General features: G+C 45.2%; 1 protein-coding gene across 2 annotated transcripts in view; it reads right to left on the bottom strand.

The window, feature by feature from the left end:
• The window catches only part of LOC137416116 (carnitine O-palmitoyltransferase 2, mitochondrial-like), a 1,201,140-nt gene that overhangs the window by 150,586 nt on the left and 1,031,221 nt on the right, over nucleotides 1-19,333 (bottom strand). The window contains exon 1 of one of the 2 annotated variants that reach the window (XM_078769794.1): nucleotides 17,453-18,064. The exons of the other annotated variant lie outside the window; for it this stretch is intronic. The gene's annotated coding sequence lies outside the window, so the exon portion shown is untranslated. Of the gene's footprint in view, nucleotides 1-17,452; nucleotides 18,065-19,333 lie in introns of those variants that run through there. 2 annotated transcript variants of the gene reach the window in all.

Here is a 19,333-nt window from a genome sequence, read left to right on the forward strand (position 1 = left end):
CGGCCTTGCCCCCCCAGATATCTCTGTGCTCTGTCCCCCAAATATTTCTACAGGTCGCACAAGATCTGCCAGCAACCCTCTTATGGTTAAACTGCCAAAATCTAGGCCCTCTGCTCACCTTCACTCTTTCATTCCCCTTTTCTCCCGCCTTTGGAACAAACTCCCCCACTTCCTTCAATCTCACTCCTCCCTCCAGGTCTTTAAAACAGTTGTTCACCACCATCTCTTATCTTCTCCCATCCAAAACCTTGATCTTTTGTACCCCCCGCAATTCACCCCAAATACACCTTTTTGAAATTCCAACTTCTTTCCTGGAAGTCCTTGCAGTGTCCATATGTTTTATACCTCTCCCACCTCCCCACAAGTCCTCTCCCTCCCACAGTTCTCTTGATGTCCCTGCTCTCAAATGTTGTGTTTGTGTCCTTCCCCCTCTCTCCCCATCTTGTCTACCGCTCCCCTTGTTTTGTGTTTAATGTGTCGGTTTGACTTTTTGTGTGATTAATGTTAGCTCTTTCACGAGCCTCGATCTTGTACACACAAAAAAAAGAAGGTTAATTTTGTGATGCATGGTGGACACTGCACAGTGGCACCATTATTGATCCAGGTGTGTTAGACCAGAGTGTTGGAGGCTGGGATAGAAATTGATAGGGTCGAAGGACACAGCCTTCAACTGGTCACTGGGCGACTGCACCAATATTTGGGACGTGGGATTGTGGTGATATCGTTCAGTAGTCTGGGGGTCAACATGGTGCTGTGGTGGGGTGTCCGAGGTGTGTGGACCATGTCTTCTGGAAGAGTCTCCTGGTGGAGCATGGCTGTCTGCTAGACCTTGGCATGGTCAAGTGTGGGTGGGCACTGGGGGCTGCAGTTGTGGAGACTGGGGGATGTGGGTGGTGTAGGGGACGTGATATGGATGCCACGATGCCACTGCCCCCAGAGCCGAGGTTTTTGGGGAGTGGTAGTTTTGGCAGCAGGTGCTCACCACATTTGCCAGCTGGGGCTAGAGCAGCTGTGTTCCTCGCAGGGGGGGGGGGGGCTGAAAGATTGATGGTGGGTCGCACCCTTATGGACACTCATGGTCAATGTTGACGTTTCGGCTGCTCAGCTTGTCCCGATGGCCCTTGCACGGTTGAGGTGCGGAGCTGTCGTAGCCAAATGTAGTCGTGCAGTACAGATCACCGTTGGAGGCGGATCCACATACCTGCCAGTACATTGAGGACAAAAGAGCAATTTGGAAAATTTGGTAGGCCCAATGGGATAAATTTGGGATTTTGTAGGGTGTATGGCACTTTGGACCCAACCAACCTGCAAATACCTGCACTTGAGGTAGGTGATTTGAGGTGTACTTTCCCAGGCTTCAGGACTTGCTTTTTAAATTGGGACATGTAATTTGGAGAAGGGGGCGGGTAAGAGTGATGACATGGCCGGTGAGGGTATTGGAATGTGTGTCACACTGTGTCTTGTATTAAATTGAATTAAATTGCATTCAATCGGATTTGTTTCCAACTTTATTTACACATCATAACCCTACATAAATAGATTACATAAATTCTACAAATTTCACAAAATTAATTTTAAAAAAACCCAGAATATCTTGGCTGGATAAGTGTCCACCCCCCTGAGTTAATACCTGGTGGAAGCACCTTTGCCAGCAATTACAGCTGCGCGTCTGTTGGGATAGGTCTCAACCAACTTTGCACAACTTGATTGGGCAATATTTGCCCATTCTTCGGTACAAAACTGTTCAATCAGTCAAGTTGCATGGGGAGCGTTGATGGACAGCAATCCTCAAGTCATGCCACGGATTTTCCATTGGATTTAGATCGGGGCTCTGACTATACCACTCAAGGACATTTCTCTTTTTGTTCCTTAGCCACTCCAGTGTAGATTTGGCTTTGTGCTTGGGGTCATTGTCATGTTGAAAGGTAAACTTCCATCCCAATTTCAGTTTTCTTGCAGTGGCCAGCATGTTTTCCTCAAGGATTTTTCTGTATTTTGCTCCATCCATTTTCCCTTCTATCCTGACAAGTGCCCCAGTCCCTGCTGATGATAAACATCCCCATAACATGATGCTGCCACCACCATGCTTCACTGCCGGTATGGTGTTCTTTGAAAGATGTTCTGTGTTGGGTTTGCACCAAACGTACTGTTTTGCATTTAGGCGAAAAAGTTCCATCTTGGTTTCGTCAGACCACAAAACCTTTTGTCACATGGTTTCAGAATCTGCAGAGTGGTTTTCTGTGTACCTCAAATGGGACCCAGCAGAGGAAACCTACAGGAACAGCTGAAATTATTCTGAAATAATCAGAATCACTGCAATTTAACACAGCTGGAGGCCAATTAACTTGGTGTGTGATTTTGAAGGTGATTCGTTACACCTGAGCTAATTTACAATTGCTATTATAAGGGGGTTGGGAGCTTATCCAGCCAAGATGTTCTCGTTTTATATTTTTAATAAATTTTCCGAAATTTTAGAATTTGTTTAATCACTGAACAGTTCTGGATTCCGATGTGTAAATGAAGGTGGAAAAGTCTGATTTAATGCAATTTAATTCCAGGCTATAAGGAAACAAAAGGTGAAAATTTGAAAGAAGGTGTGGACTTTATATAGGCACTGCATAGGTTGGTCTGGTCTATTATTCTGTTTGGCTGTTTGTGAATCACCTACAGGTCACATTTTTCTCTGATCTTCACAAAACTTCACATATTGGAAGAGGCAGTGATTAGCTGGAAGCCTATTACTTTTGAGGTTAATAGGTCAAAGGTCAAGGTCACATGAATCATCAATTATCTTGTCACATGAATGATTCACTTGATATTTTTGTATATATTGTATATAAACTGATCGAGGTGAAGTCTTGGTCAACTGCTGTGAGTACGTCTATTAATTACATACTGTTTGAATGTGAGTTGGACAATGAGTACGTCTATTAATTACTTATTATGGGATCTTGTCTTAGTCTATCAAATACATCTATTTATTATGGATATTGGGAACATCCCTTTTCGACATGTAGACCTTTACATCCTTTTAGATCCCAAAGTCCCCAATGAATCCAAAGATCCCTGAAGACCCAGAAGACCTTTTCTAATCCTAACACCCTTGAAGAAACTTAAGACCCATAAGTCCTCCTAAAACCCTCTGATGCTGAAGATTCCCAAGAACATTGAGACCCCCAAAGACCCTTTTGGACCCCTAACATCCCAAAGTCCCTTCATAACACAAAAACTCCAGAAGACACTTCAACCCTCAAACCCTTTAAGACTCTTAAATACCCTTTATAACCCTAAAACCCCTTCCTTGTCAGGTCGGTCCCTTGACTGCCACTGGTAACATGTAACCCAGTGCTACCTGCCGCATTGTCGGGTCGTCGGCAACTAAACCGACTACCCTCACTGGCTTGCCATTTGGGAGGGTAACTGTGACACCCTGCAGGACTAAAAACACAACCTGCTAAAGAGCGGATGTGCTCCCTTTGAGCAGATGGATTTGACAGAGATCTTGAGTCGGATGAACATTTCCATCAAAGTGAAATGGCCGACAGCACCACAATCATGCCAGCACTGGCTTAACTTTATATGACCACACGACCATTGACTGCTTTGCCTGGTTTTCTACCTCCTGCCATGAAACATCCATCACTTCAGTTACAGCAATAGAGACACTGTGTTTTGCAGCATCACCCTTTCAGGTCTTCATAGAACATTTACTCCAAGCAGGTACATGCCACTCCCTTACCTGCGGAGCACCAGCCACAACCTTCTCCCTCCACCTCGCTGCAGAATCTGTCTGGTGAGCAACTTGTTGGACACAGTGGGCCAGAATAACTACACCCTCCTACGCAACAAAGTGCTTACGTTGACATATGAGAGAATTTTGGTTAACCTAATTACCTTTCTTCTTTTCTGTTGTTGAGTAATGCTTGCATAACCTAATTACATTTATTTTCTGTTGTTGTTGAATAATGCTGTTGTGTTTGCCATGCTCGGTCGAGTGTAACAAATTTGAAAAAGATTAAGTTGATTTTTTTTTCATTTTCCCAAAGAATGATGTCTGAAGTTTCGGGCACAGTATTTTATGAAGTTGTCCACCAGATGATCCCAATTTGTATAAATCTGCACAAATATTATTTTTAAATAAAAAATGACAATTTTACCCCAACCTTTACTTTCTGTAAATTAAACTTTATCGTTGTGTTTGAATATTTCAATGTTGTCACGTATTCTTTTACTTCAATACATTAGGTTTCACCCAAGAATATAGTTTATCTTTCAGCAATTTATCGTGATGAACAAGGAAAAGTAATTAGCTTTAAATGTAACACACGTGACGAAAAAGAGGAAAAGTTTTTCCTGCTTAAAAATAGCCTGAAAACATTTTACCGTGAATTGGGAAAACAACCGCAAATTTTATTAAGTGTACATACTCCCACGCGAATTATCATGTGTACATAATAAATAGATAGTACATTTTGTTTTGCTTGATATGGTTTGCTGAAATGGAATTAGTGCTTAGCGTTATTAAACTAGGATGACAGATGATCCTCCTCACGTCGTCAGGTATGAAAGGCAGCGAAAGCAGTTTCATTGGCTTTGGGGCACAATGCTGGACAGGTCGCCACTCTCGACCGAATAGGGTACTCGACTGGATTATCCCCACAAGTTGGAACTCATTTTACCGACTTCAGAAGGATCAAAGCTGAGTTAACCCACCTGGTACACAGCTCTGGCTTGAACTCAAGAACTTAAGATCCTGAGTGTTGTTCAACTTGCATTTGTATCTCCAACGATGAAGCTGATTCTGAGCGTCTTTCACTCTATCACTGCATTCAGGTTGGCAGTCTTTCCCTTTCTATATAGTACCGACTCCTCTCTGGCCAACTTCCACTACTCGGCCTGTGCTCTGTCCCCCAAATATTCCTGTAGGACACACAAGATCTGCCAGCAACCCGTTTCTGGTGAAACTGCCACAATCAAGACTCTCGATTCACCTTCACTCTTTCATTCCTCTTTATTCCCACCTCTGGAACAAACTCCCACAATCTCTTCAATCCCACTCCTCCCTCCAGGTCTTCAAAACAGCTGTTCAACACCATCTCTTATCTTTCCCGATTCAAAACCTTGATCTTTTCTACCCCGGTTAATCCACCCTAAATCCACCTCCTTCAAATTCCGATTTCTTTCCTGGAATCCCATGTAGTGTACATCTTGTTTATCCCATGTACTCCGCGTCCAGGGTGACCAGGTTTGAGGAAAATAATACGGGACACTCAGGCAATTACTCTTTATAACCCATTACAATTACCCTTTAGATGGGATGTGCCATGCAAGAAACTATAGAAAATAAGGGACATTCTTGGGTAAAATGCCAGGGGCATTGAAAAGGCCCCTTTATATAAGGGTATGTGCCATGTGGCAAAGTAGAGAAAAAAGTGACATTCCATAGCTTGAGGAAAATGTCGAACAATAGAAAAGAAGGGACATTACAAAAATCTCGTGTGCATGCTGCACTACCCTTGTGTTCTTAGGAGGAACGAAGTAATGCTCTAGAAAGGTTCATATAAAGGGGCACCAATTTGATTCATACACCTGCATGAAGAAGTAAATGTATTTTATTTGCCATTTGCCTTTCTCAACAATGGATGGAGGTCATCAATGCCAAACAGGAAATTAGAGCTGTCTCCCTTGACATATCACGTGCCTTCGATACGGTCTGGCACCCCGCTCTGCTCACCAAACTCTCCTCCTTTGGTATCCATGGAAATCTCCACGCATGGCTGGCGGACTTCCTCTCTAGTCGTAGTCAACGTGTGGCCCTGAATGGGTTTCTCTCATCTCCTCTTCCTGTTCAGGCTGGAGTTCCCCAAGGCAGTGTTCTTGGCCCTGTGCTTTTTCTGATCTTCATCAATGATCTCTCTGACTCTCTTGAAAATCCTCTCTATCTCTTTGCTGACGACTCTACTCTCTGTCGCTCCATTCCTCATCCCTCAGATCGGCAGTCTGCAGCCTCCTCACTCTCTGCAGACCTGGACAAAATCACAGACTGGGCAAACAAGTGGAACATGTCTTTCAATCCTGACAAATCTCACACTCTTACGATGTCTCTCCGAAAAGACCGACTGGACAACCCTCCCATCCACTTTCTGAATGATCCTCTCCAAGAAGTTCTGTCACTCAAGCTTTTGGGTCTCACTATCTGCCATGATCTTTCCTGGGAAAACCACATTTCAAATCTGGCCTCCAAAGCCAGTCGCCGACTGGGCATCCTCATCCTGTGAAGTCCTTACTTGGCACACCTGAGCTCCTCACAACATACAAGGCTTTCATCTGCCGCTCAATGGAATACTGCTCTCCCCTCTGGGCTGGTGCTCTTGCCTCACACCTAGCTTGTCTTCACGCTGTTGAAACCAAAGCGTTCAGAATCATTGGAATCTCCCGCGATGAAGCTAACTCCAAGGGCCTTTCACTCACTCACTCACCGCAGGCAGGTTGGTGGTCTTTCTGTCTTCTACCGACTCCTCTCCGGCCTTGCCCGCTCAGCTCTCTCTGGGCTCTGTCCCCCAAATATTCCTACAGGTCACACAAGATCTGCCTGCAACCCTCTTATGGTTAAACTGCCAAAATCAAGACTCTCTGCTCACCTTCAATCCTTCATTCCTCTTTTCTCCCAGCTCTGGAACAAACTCCCTCACTCTCTTCAATCCCACTCCTCCCTCCAGGTCTTTAAAACAGCTGTTCACCACCATCTCTTATCTTCCCCCATCCAAAACCTTGATCTTTTCTACCCCCGCTAATTTCACCCCAAATCCACTTTTTTGAGATACCAACTTCTGTCCTGGAAGTCCTTGGTGTCCTTGTGTTTTATACTTCTCCCACCCAACCCCCCTTCCCACGCCTCCTCCCCCCAAGCCCTCTCCCTCCCACACATCTCCCGATATCCCTGCTCTCAAATGTTGTGTTTGTGTGCTTTCCCTTCTCTCCCCATCTTGTCTACCGCTCCCTCTTTTTATATATTTTGTTTGTCTGTTTGATTTGTTTGTGAAATAAATGTTATCTCTTTCACGATCCTCGATTCTGTATACAAGAAAAAAATATATATATTTTTTATTTCCTGGGAGATGACCCCGAGCCCCCCTCCCCCACCCAGCCACCTCCAACGCTATAGTTTCATGCACCCTGGATCCACCCTGTGGGTTGAATTTGTTTCAAAAGCCATTAACTAGACCTATTGGCTGATGTATATTCCAAGTTTCAGCTAGTTTCAATGTATAACCCTTGAGATATGAGTGCCAACACATTTTGAGCGGACGGACGGACAGACAGACAGACAGACAGACAGACAGACAGACAGAGACACCAACGTGATTTCGAGGGTTTTCTAATTAAAACTCAAGAATGTGGAAACAGACGTTGCTGAAATATGGAACATATGACCTCAATGTACAAAGCATTTACTTCTGAAATTTTCAGCCGATTTCGTCCAGTATAATCCGAGAAACATATTTTCAGTTCCCATGTTAAAGCTGCATGCAGAGAAACGATCCGTCATATGAAGGGAGGGGTGCTTTGCGCCTCCCTTTGGTTACAATTACCCTTTGGAACCCATTACATGTACTCTTTAGATGCCGTTACAATTACCCTTTCGATCCCGTTACAATTACCCTTTAGAACACTTTAGAATTATCCTTTAGAACCCATTAGAAGTCCTGGCGGTTCTGGGTGGAGGGAGAGGACATTATAAAAGTGTGGGAATTATCGTGTACATCGGATTCTTTGATGTTGATCAAATAGATCAGCAGCACCTGATTTACATGTTAAGGCAAAAGGTTTTTGGTAGTATTCAATCTTTACTCTGAAATAAGTATGTTCTGCTCAACTAATAACGTGAAAACAACATGTTTCCAAATGGAAACTTGCATTAAAAGTTGGAAAAACGCTGGTAATTCAACTTATGAAATATGATGAGAAAAATATAATCACAACATGTTTATGTGAAGGGGGAGGTGGGAGAGGGGGAGGGGGAGGGGGAGGAGGGAGGGGGAGGGGGGAGGGGGAGGGGGTGGGGGAGGCGGGAGGGGGAGGGGAAGGGGGGTGGTGGAGGGGGAGGGGGAGGCGGATCTCGTTTGTTTTGAACGTGTGAATTACGTGCGAACGCGTAACTGTAAGTTTATGGTGGCAAGGAACATCACATGATTGCTCTGAGCGAATCAGCGCGCTGCTCTGCCACCTGCTCAGATTCCGTGTATAATATTCCTCACTGAAATGCGTTGAGGTAAATATGAATAAAACATATGGATCTCGTAAAGATGAAAGAAAAAAAAACCTATGTGGTGTGAATGGCAATGTTCCTCGCTGAAATGTGAAAAAACGCAATCGCTTTTCGCTCTGAAATACGTGCGAACGCGTAACTGAGTTTATGGCGGCAAGGAACATCACGTGATCGCTCTGAGCGAATCAGCGCGCTGCTTTGCCACCGCCTCAGATTCCGTCCATAATATTCCTCGCTGAAATGCACTGAGGTAAAAATATGGTAAAAAAATATTATGAAATAATTTTTTTTAGGTCAGCCATGTTCTCCCCAGGCTCAATGGCCATGTCTATGCCAAATATCAAGCACGTGAGCCTCTACGTTTAGGAGTCTATCGGTAACATTACACACACACACACAAACTGTGTTTTATATATATATATATAGATAGCACCACATCAAGATTTGGGGTTTTTATGCCTCCACCGTGTTATGCTTTCGAGTTATCTGTCCGTCGGGCTAAACTTCGTTTTTCTCAGCGATCACATGTCTGATTGAGACAAAAGTTCAAGGTTAGGAGCGACACCCATGTAATATGCTTTTATGATAATTGTGATGTCATAAGTTGCGTGGTATGGTAGCCCTCTTTGATGAAATGCAAATAGTGAAAAAAATTAATTCTCAAAAACAGCTGAATGGAAAATTTCGAACTTGGCACATTGTCAAACACTCCCAATTGGGTACAAAATCATAATAATGATGGCATCATCGGTGAAGTGCTGTGCCAGCCATAAATGTTTTACTCGAATGCCTTATCTTAAAAATCTGAAATTACATGCATATGATATGTGACCCATTTGTGTTGAACTATTACATTTATGACATAGTAGGTCACATAGTTTGGCAGCCATATTTGATTTAACCTGAAACCTTCAAAAGACATCTCCCAAACCGCCAAAGGGATCAACTCAAAACTTTAAGTGTGTCATCGACTAGGCATGGTGATTAAAAGTTGATCATGAAAACGTCATCGGTCACATGGTATGGCAGCCATATTGGATTGAAGGAAAATATTAAATAATTATAGCTCAGAAACCGCTTACCCTATTGATGCGAAACTTAACAAATTTCATCTAACACCATTGCTGCATATAGTTTGAAAACGATGACATCGTAGGTCACGTGATTATTTGGCAGCCATCTTGGAGAGAAAAACAAACCTTATCCGATCAACGCGAAACTCCATAAATGTGATCCCCTGCCCATACATATGTGGAGTGTACATTTTTGATGTCATGTCACATGGTTTGGCAGCCATATTAGCTTGAAAGCCGATATTTTAAAAAACTCACTTCTCCAAAACCGTTTTACCGATCGATGTGAAACCTGTCATGTCTGGTAAAAAAAAATGAGATACTTGAGAACAGCTGAAGGGATTAAAATCAAAGTTGCTTATTTAAGGACAGTCCAGGAGGACATCTACCCATTGTGATGGGCAGGAACTACGTGGAGGCTTATTGGCAACAAAGTCAAATTGCTCTAGTTTTCCATGATTCTACAAACCATATCTTCAATTCGGGTTTCAAGCAAACTGGGTTTCGTAATGAACAAAAAAAAATAACGATAGAGCATGGGCAAACAATAAGTTGCCAACACCAGCACAGGCTTTGATGTGTGGAAAGGCCTCCTCCTGTGTTAAACTTCCTTGTAAGGGAACTCCAATTTATTCATTCAACGATGCTTCCCTGCAACCATAAATGGAAAGTCTTTGCTTCCAACTGCCCGGGAAATGGAAAAATGGAAAAGAAACGATGCTTCCCTGCAATCATATATAATTATATATGTAAACATTATTATCTCCTCCACGTAGGTTATGTTTTCACCCCTGTCTGTCTGCGAGCAGGATATCTCAAAAGGTTATGGACGGATTCGGACGAAATTTGGTGGACAAGTTGTGTTTCGACGTTTTGGGTGGACAGGACACGGGCTAATTCATTAGATATTGTTGATCTGGATATTTCACCATTGAGAGATATAGCCGAAAATTATATATAACACAATATCTCAAAGTTATTCCACGGATCCTGACGAAGCGTAGTGGATAGGTTGGGTTTGTCACAACGACGATTTGATTCCATTTTGGTGAAGATCCAGATCCGGATCCGACAATTTTACAAGTGATTATTCAACATTGAGAGATGGGTCCAAAAACGATATCTAAAACGATATTTCAAAAAGTTGCAGACGGATGAAGACAAAACTTGGTCGATGAGTTGGGTTGGTGACAATAACAAGCCGATTAGATTTTGGTTTTGGTCCGGATGCAGATCTGGTCTTTGGGATACAAAATAAAAACTGTTCACACAGTTCGTCACATGCTTGTACATACAGTGAGAAGTCCCCCTCCCTCAGGGATCTGACAAAACGAGCCATAAGCAGCTCCAGCTCGATTATAGTAGACCAGTACTTGAACTGCAGAACACTTTGGGAACGTTGATTCCACATATGGAATGACTCTGGTGGGCCCATTACACTCTTGCAATACTCAGAGTAGGCGGTCTGCTTGAGCAGGTAGGCCTACAGAGATATGAGGGAAACCTGATGGGCGTACCTTGTGCGCTTGATGCGATGCTCATTGAGTGCAGACTGTGCACGACCAGATGTCAGGATCTCTGCCTGAGAAAGTACTGTGACCCACCCTGAGTCACGCAGCACCTTGCCTATCATAAGGTGAATTTTGTCCTCGATGTGCAAAGCACCCATCATAGCCACCAGCTTGTCTTCTCCCAAAGTGTCTGGGAATTGCCATTGGATTAGTTTGATGATAGCATACAGTGGCCGATCTGCACCAAGTACGCTTGTCTGGCCCGGGTTGAGGAACTGGGTGCCCTGCATAGCCAGCTCCATTGAATGTTTCATTGAAGATGCGGATGCGGCCTTGTCTGGGAAGAGTGGGTAGATACCAATCTCAGCAGGGGGCTTCACAGAACTGTCACTTGCTTGGGACGAGTTGTACCCTGACCAGGTGATGATGTCACCCTCTGATACTGGACCCTTGTTCATCACCTTGGAGACGTGTGCCATCCACGCCTGATCCTTTGCCGTGGCACCTTGCACATCAAGGGTTGGTCTGACTTTGCTGATTTTTTTTTTTTTTTTTTTTTTGGTATACAAGATCGAGGCTCGTGAAAGAGCGAACATTAATCACACAGAAAGACAAACCGACACATAAAACATATAACATCGGGAGCGGTAGACAAGATGGGGAAAGAGGGGGAAGGACACAAACACAACATTTGAGAGCAGGGACCGAGAGACATGGAGACATCGAGAGATCTGAGAGAGGGCGAGGGCTTTGGGGGGGGGGGGCATGGGAAGGGGGCGGTGGGAGAGGTATAAAACATATGGACACTGCCAGGACTTCCAGGAAAGAAGTTGGAATTTCAAACAAGATGGATCTGGGGTGATTTAGCGGGGGTAGAAAAGATCAAGGTTTTGGATGGGGGAAGATAAGAGATGGTAGTGAACAGCTGTTTTAAAGACCTGGAGGGAGGAGTGGGATTGAAGGGAGTGAGGGAGTTTGTTCCAGAGGCGGGAGAAAAGAGGAATGAAAGAGTGAAGGTGAGCAGAGAGCCGAGATTTCGGCAGTTTAACCATCAGAGGGTTGCTGGCAGATCTTGTGCGACCTGTAGGAATATTTGGGGGACAGAGCACAGAGAGAGCTGGGGTGCAAGGCCGGAGAGGAGTCGGTAGAAGACAGAAAGACCACCTACCTGCCTGCGGTGAGTGAGTGAAAGGCCCTCAGAGATAGCTTCATCGCAGGAGATTCCAATAATTCTGAAAGCTTTGGTTTCAACAGCGTGAAGCCGAGCTAGGTGTGAGGCAGGAGCACCGGCCCATAGGGGAGAACAGTATTCCATTGAGCTGCGGATGAAAGCCTTGTATGTGGTGAGGAGCTCAGGTGTGCCGAGGAAGGACTTCGCACGACGGAGGATGCCCAGTCGGCGACTGGCTTTGGAGGCCAGCTTGGAAATGTGGTTTTCCCAAGAAAGATCATGGCAGATAGTGAGACCCAAAATCTTGAGCGACAGAACTTCTTGGAGAGGATTGTTGAGAAAGTAGATGGGAGAGTTGTCCAGTCGATCTTTTCGGAGAGACATAGTAAGAGTGTGAGATTTGTCAGGATTGAAAGACATGTTCCACTTGATTGACCAGTCTGTGATTTTGTCCAGGTCTTCAGAGAGTGAGGAGGCAGCAGACTGCCGATCTGAGGGAAGAGCAATGGAGTGGCAGAGAGTGGAGTCATCAGCAAAGAGATAGAGAGGATTTTCGAGAGAGTCAGAGAGATCATTGATGAAGACCAGAAAAAGCACGGGGCCCAGAACACTGCCTTGGGGAACTCCAGCCTGAACAGGAAGAGGAGATGAGAGAAACCCATTCAGGGCCACACGTTGACGACGACTAGAGAGGAAGTCCGCCAGCCATGCGTGGAGATTTCCATGGATACCAAAGGAGGAGAGTTTGGTGAGCAGAGCGGGGTGCCAGACCGTGTCAAAGGCACGTGATATGTCGAGGGAGACAGCTCTAATTTCCTGTTTGGCATTGAGGACCTCCATCCATTGTTGAGACAGCAGAAGCAGCATGTCCAGAGTAGAGTGACCTGGTCTGAAACCAAATTGATGATCAGAGATCAAGCCATTGGAGAAGAGGAAAGATTTCATATCCGAAGCAATGATGGATTCCATGACTTTGCTGATAATTGGGAGAAGGCTGATTGGTCTGTAGTTGCTAGGATCTGTTTTTGCACCTTTTTTGTGCAAAGCGGTGATGTTGGCTGATTTCCAAGCAGATGGCAGTTGACCTTGAGCAAAAGAGAGGGTGAAGAGAACAGAGAGAGGGTGAGATAGAGCAGCAGAGCAGGATTTTAGGACCCGTGGGCTGATGCCGTCGGGTCCAGTTGCAGAATCAGAGTCGAGGGTTGACAGAAACTTTTCCACCTTGTCAGGAGGAAAGGACACGGAGTCCAGGAGCAGCAGGGTACGACTGGGTATGGTGGGTACAGAGAGGGATGGGTTTGGGACACAAGATTTAGAGGCAAACACAGAGTTGAGGCATTGAGCTTTTTCACGTGCGGAGTCAGCTGTGTAGCCGTTTGAGGTAAGGGAGGGGATGGAGGGGGAACAAACACCAGAAACGGATTTGACCAGACGCCACCAGGATTTGGAAGAGGGAGACAGATAAGAGAGTTCGGTCTTGAGAACGGAGAGATATTGTTTCCTGGCTCTCCTGAGGGTGGACACACACTTGTTTCGGGCTTTGTGAAAGGAATGAGATTTCCTTCCGTTGGATTTGCTTTCCAGGAGACGAAGGCAAGTTGTTTCTGGGCAACAGCCTCACCACAAGATTCCGTGTACCATGGACGGGAGGAAGGGTATGACAACTGAAGACGAGATGGGATAAATCTGTGCATGAGAGAGAGCAATTTACTTTTTAAGAATTCCCAGGATGAGTTGATGTCAGAGGTGGTAGAGATGGGAGACCAGTCCAGATGATTGATGGCTGCTTGAAGACCGTGCCAGTTGGCCTGAGTGAAATGCCAGACTCGTCGACGCTGAGCAGGCTCCCTGAGGATGGTCAGAGAGATGTCCACTTTAACAAGGACATGATCAGATGATCCGATCGGAGCAGAAGAAGAGCAGCAGACATTAGCAGGGAAGTTAGTCATAACCAAGTCCAGAAGAGAAGATGTTCCGTTGACTGAGATCCGGGTCGGGAAATTGACAGATTGTGTCAGTCCCAGTGAGTCGCAGAAGTCCTTTGCTGAGGAGCCATGGCTGGTGAGAGAGGTACCCACACCCAGCCAACTGGCATGATGACAGTTGAAATCACCACATATGAGGAAGAGAGAGTTGGGATGAGTAGATAGAAGTTGGTCCATATCATCAGACAGCGAGATGTAGATGGAGTCATCACTGTTTGGTGGACGGTACAACACACATATGAACAAGAGGTGGGAGCGAAGGGGAAGCCGTAGCCATAGGTATTCCTGGGGTGAGGTGGAGAGAGTGCAGTGCAGGGCGAGTGAGGAAGAGAGTTTTTGATAAAGATAGCAACCCCGCCTCCAGGACGAGGCTCAGGTCTATCATACCGGAGGAGGGAGTAGCCCGGGAGAGATACTATGGAATCAGAGACATCATAAAGGAGGAAAGTTTCTGTTAAGCAGATCACGTCTGGTTTGACAGAAGCAACCTGTATGGAGAGATCAGTTAAGTTTGAACGAAGGCCCCGGATGTTTGAGGTCCACACCGTTAATGAAGAGGAAGGGGGAGCATCAGATACAGAACAGGGGGGAGGAGGGGTAGGGTAAGATGTGGAAGAGGTGGAAGAGGTAGGGAGAGCTGTTGAAGGTGTGTCAGAGATTTCAGAATAGCTCGGAGAAAGGGAAGGATGGGGCGGACAAAAGGTGTGATGGTGATTGGGTGAGCCACAATGAGGTGTTATTTGAGGAGGGGGAAGAGCGAGGCAGAAGGTTGGGGGAGATGAAGGTGAGAGTTTGAAGGGGGAAGAAGCGGGGAGGACGCTTTGAGGAGGGGGAGTGAGAGGGGGGAAATTGAGAAGCAATGAGGGTGGGGAGATTTGAAGGGGAGGGGTGAGGGGGGAGTTTGGGAGGGAAGGGACAAGGGGAGGGATTTTAAAGGGATGGGATATGGGGGAGATTTGGAGGGGAGGGGTGAGGCAGGAGTCTAGGAGGGGAGGGGCGAGGGGGTGTCTTGGTGGGGAGGGGTGAGGGGGTAGTTTAGGAGGGAGGGGGCAAGGGGGGAGATTTGAAAGGGATGGGTGATGGGGAAGATTTGGAGGGGAGGGGTGATGGGGAAGATTTGGAGGGGAGGGGTTTTGGGGAAGATTTGGAGAGGAGGGGTGAGATTGGATTTTTGAAAGTGTACGATTTATGGGAAACGAACATTTATTGCAAAATGAGTTTCTTGTGACCTTCGAGTTAAAAATACGTTTAAGGACGCTGGATGGAGGATGGAGTGCAGGAGAGTTTAGGGAATGTAGAAAAAAGGCACTATAGGAGATGGATATTTTTTTTGGGATGAATTGATTTGGTGAGCAAGTCGAAAGCAGCCTTTTAAAGAAGAAGAAGAAAAAGGTGTTATAAAATATGACGGAATACATAACTTGAGGGGAAAGTGTAAACATTGAAGGTTAATGAGTGAAAACTATCTGGGGAAATGGGGGAGAAACACGTGGTCGAAGAACGAACGAACGAATAAGAATGAATAAACGAATGAGAACAGAGAAGGAAATGTTTTTTTTTTTTTTTTTTTTTTTTTTTTTGGAGTTGAGATTTACACAAGGAAGTAGGCTATGGGTGAAAAGACTGGGAATACAGAGAACGAAAGTTATTGGATCACAAACTACGGACCGCTGAGAGAAAAACAAAGCCTCAAGGTTGTACAGTGCACACTGTACAAGGCCTCAAGACACGACACGAATTAACACGATTTTCAATACAGGTATGAAAGATTTGCACCGAAAAATCTTCGTCGGGACACAATATACGTACAACACCATAAATAAATACAGTTTTAACGAAAATACAAATGGGAACAATCTCTTAACTTCGATTTCAAATCGTTCGCGACGCGGCAAAGGCCTTGCTCCCGACACGGCAAACAGACGATCAATTTATGAAAGAGATTGGTCAATGAAGTCCCAAATACCTGCGTACTAGGACCGGCCATAAGCGAGGAGATAATTTCCACCCAAGTTGCAGCGTTAATAGTGTAGCAGCATAGCAAACCTGTTGTGCATTTTGTGATACAAGCACCAAATTTGGCACAAATGTACATTAATATGTTGCGAACATTTTCAGATATTGGGCCACTTGAAATTCCGTAATTTTTTTTTTCAAATTTTTTCAAATTTCGTAATTTCAAATTTTTCGGGTGACACCGTCACAATTTCGGTCTTCGAGGCCGGCCGATATAGTGGGGCGGCTTAGCCCAAATATTCAAAAGAATTGTGCATTTTGTGATACAAGCACCAAATTTGGCACAAATGTACATTAATATGTTGCGAACATTGTGTGGTCAGCAATGAAGACGAGAGTCTGAATTACATGTATGCAAAAGACCTTGTGAACCAGTGAAGCAAATACACGGGTAAGCATGAATTAAATCTAGGGCATGATATAATTTCCATGATGTTTACCTCTACACTCAATGGTGGAAGGAGGTAATGTTTTGATCCCAGCTTGTCTGTATGTCTGTTTGTCTGTTAGTCCACAAAATTCCAGACAAAGCTTGTAGTAGTGGTAGTTGTAGTGGTAGTGGTGATAACAGAAATTGTTATATAGAACTGAACTTATATTATTATTATATGCAGAAAATAACTTCATTTCTATATGCCCTGCAGTGGACAGGTTAATTGGTTTATGCACTGAAGGGGTCACCCTGGTGTGCACTGCTGTGTTCTGCCTCACTGAGTTGTTCAGGTATGATGTACTCAGCACAAGCTTCCGGTCGGCCCGGAGGTGGGGGTGCGGGGCCTGTCACGGAACGTCAAAACAAACGGCCTGCCGGGGCCGCCCAAAAGTCGGGCGTGAGGGGCGCGTCCACTAATGGAACGCCTCTCGCTTCCCAGATCGAGGGCCACGTGGTCAGGAGAACCTCGTCCCTTCCGGTCACACTTTGCCTATCGGCCGGCCTCGAAGACCGAAATTGTGACGGTGTCACCCGAAAAATTTGAAATTACGAAATTTGAAAAAATTAGAAAAAAAAAATTACGGAATTTCAAGTGGCCCAATATCTGAAAATGTTCGCAACATATTAATGTACATTTGTGCCAAATTTGGTGCTTGTTTCACAAAATGCACAATTCTTTTGAATATTTGGGCTAAGCCGCCCCACTATAATGGATACGCCGTGCGAAGCGAGCTGCGACTCGGGCCGTTAACAAAAAGACTAAACCCGATTCTGAGCGGTTGTAATTGTGCCACGTGTATTCAATGGAGAAATCACGAAAGCGATCAGACGAGAGGAAACCAAAGTAAAGGAAGAACAGATATTTATTAATTATGTACACGAAACCCGAAGAGGAATAAAAGAAGGGAATATACAAGACGAGGAAGAAGCAGATACACAGGGTAAGCTTAAACAGTCTTAAATATCACGCCCAGGACAACACAAACTGACTTACACGAAAAGGTGGTGGTGGGAAGGAGGAGAAGGGTCCAGGCAGATGGTAGGCGTCGAGGTCCGGCTCCAAGCTCGCGCTCCGGTCCACGCTTTGGGTTTGAGGCGAAAACCCGGCAAACAGCTCCGCGTGTCGTTGAACGTGACCGGACAATTCAATTATATAGCGGGGGAAAGCTGGTACGCAATTCAATCTCTGCCGCTCAATCTCCGTGTCTCTCTCCCTGCCACTCGCCTCCGTGGCTCTCTCTGGCTCATCTCCCATCTGCCGATCATCTCATCTGCCTGATGCTGGGTTTCGGAGCAAAGACATCAGTTTGAGTGAGTTCGACTGGTGGCTGGATCACATAAGAGTCTGGTAACTTGGGAGTTGATGTGTCAAAAGGATCAAGTTTGATTTGGAGCCCGCTTCACTCCAGTGTTCTCGTATGAGAGGTGGTTGGTCACACTCAGGACATATCCATGGAACTCATCATGTGAGAAATTGCCCTGCGCCTTGCTGTCTATATTATCTACATCATGGGTGGTGAAAACATTGAGACGACTGTTGGTGGGTACCACAACCCCATCCTGAGCATGACGAGTGCACACTGCTCGTGCAACACCTCGCTTCACTTCCATGACACGAGTGTAGGATACTGATATACCCTGTTCATTGTCAATCCCAATCTGTTTTTTATTCCGCCCATGTCCATGCAGTTTGAGTCCATGGTAAAGGGGGAAGGGGGTTTCCCTCTCCTTGCTGTGCCTTACTGCTGCCGTTTTTACAGCATGGTGTGTACCCTTGAAAGTGTTGTAGATGAGCAACTGGGAGATGTTGCATGAGATTTTCTCCCGGGCATCCAAATTGGCATCGCCACCAATTTTCTCACGCCCATGAAGGGCTGACGGACCCCGGAGCACAATATTGAAGAAACTTCTCATCTCCTCGCAGACTGGAGCTGTTAGACACATGTGTCTGTGTGTCCTTAAACCCAAATACAGCATGCTTCAAAAGTCTCGGTACTATTTAGATCGTGTCTCTATTGAGCATTATCAATTGTAATTATTATTTCTTTTTCAGGGTATGTTCTGGGAAGTTGAGAAATTGTCTCCATCAAGTTTCATTCGTCCGGAGTACATATGTCGTCCACCGCCTAGCAACAAAGTACAACAGTTGAATAGTACCATGAGACGAAGTCAGCGATCAAGAAAGGCTTAGCGGAGTGGCTTTATCACAAACATTTCATCACGAGCGACCCACCCAGCAAGAACTGTATTCTTCACAATGTCAAGAGGTTCCAGAAAGAAGATACTGTTCACAATATTACCAAATCATGGAGAAAAAAGACTGGGTGTACAGAAGAGAACATTGAGGCAGTGAGACAACCTGTCAGTCAAGATATAGGACATCTGGTCTCCCCGTTCCCCAGACCTCAACCTGCTGGACATCTTTTTGCGTGACGACGTAAAGGAGACCACCATTGTAACATCCAGCAGCTCAAGAGGGCTATTGAGTGTGTAAGATCTATCTCACCCTAGATGACCTGCAAGAGGTTGATGCAGAACTTTGCAATCAGTGCAACAACAAACGAGCAGCGACAACATCACAGGAGCTGTTTTCTTTTTGGTTTATAACCGGTAAAGCCAGAATGACGCTCAAAAAGAAGGTTCATTCAGTGCAAAGGTACGAAAGGTACATTTGTGGCATATAAAATATGGGTGGAGTCACATGGATGTACCGAAGTATACTCTGTAGGCAGCCACAGAGACTTCCTTTCTCCAAATTCAATTGAGCGATGTCATCCAAAGACCGCAGACAGTTATCTAAGGGAAGAAGGACGAATAAAAGTGTTCGAAGGAATTGGTAAGTACAACTTAATTGTTTTCATGTTATATTTTTACC

Source organism: Myxine glutinosa, chromosome 1 (assembly GCF_964187855.1).
Source record: "Myxine glutinosa chromosome 1, kmMyxGlut1.1, whole genome shotgun sequence".
NCBI lineage: Eukaryota > Metazoa > Chordata > Myxini > Myxiniformes > Myxinidae > Myxine > Myxine glutinosa.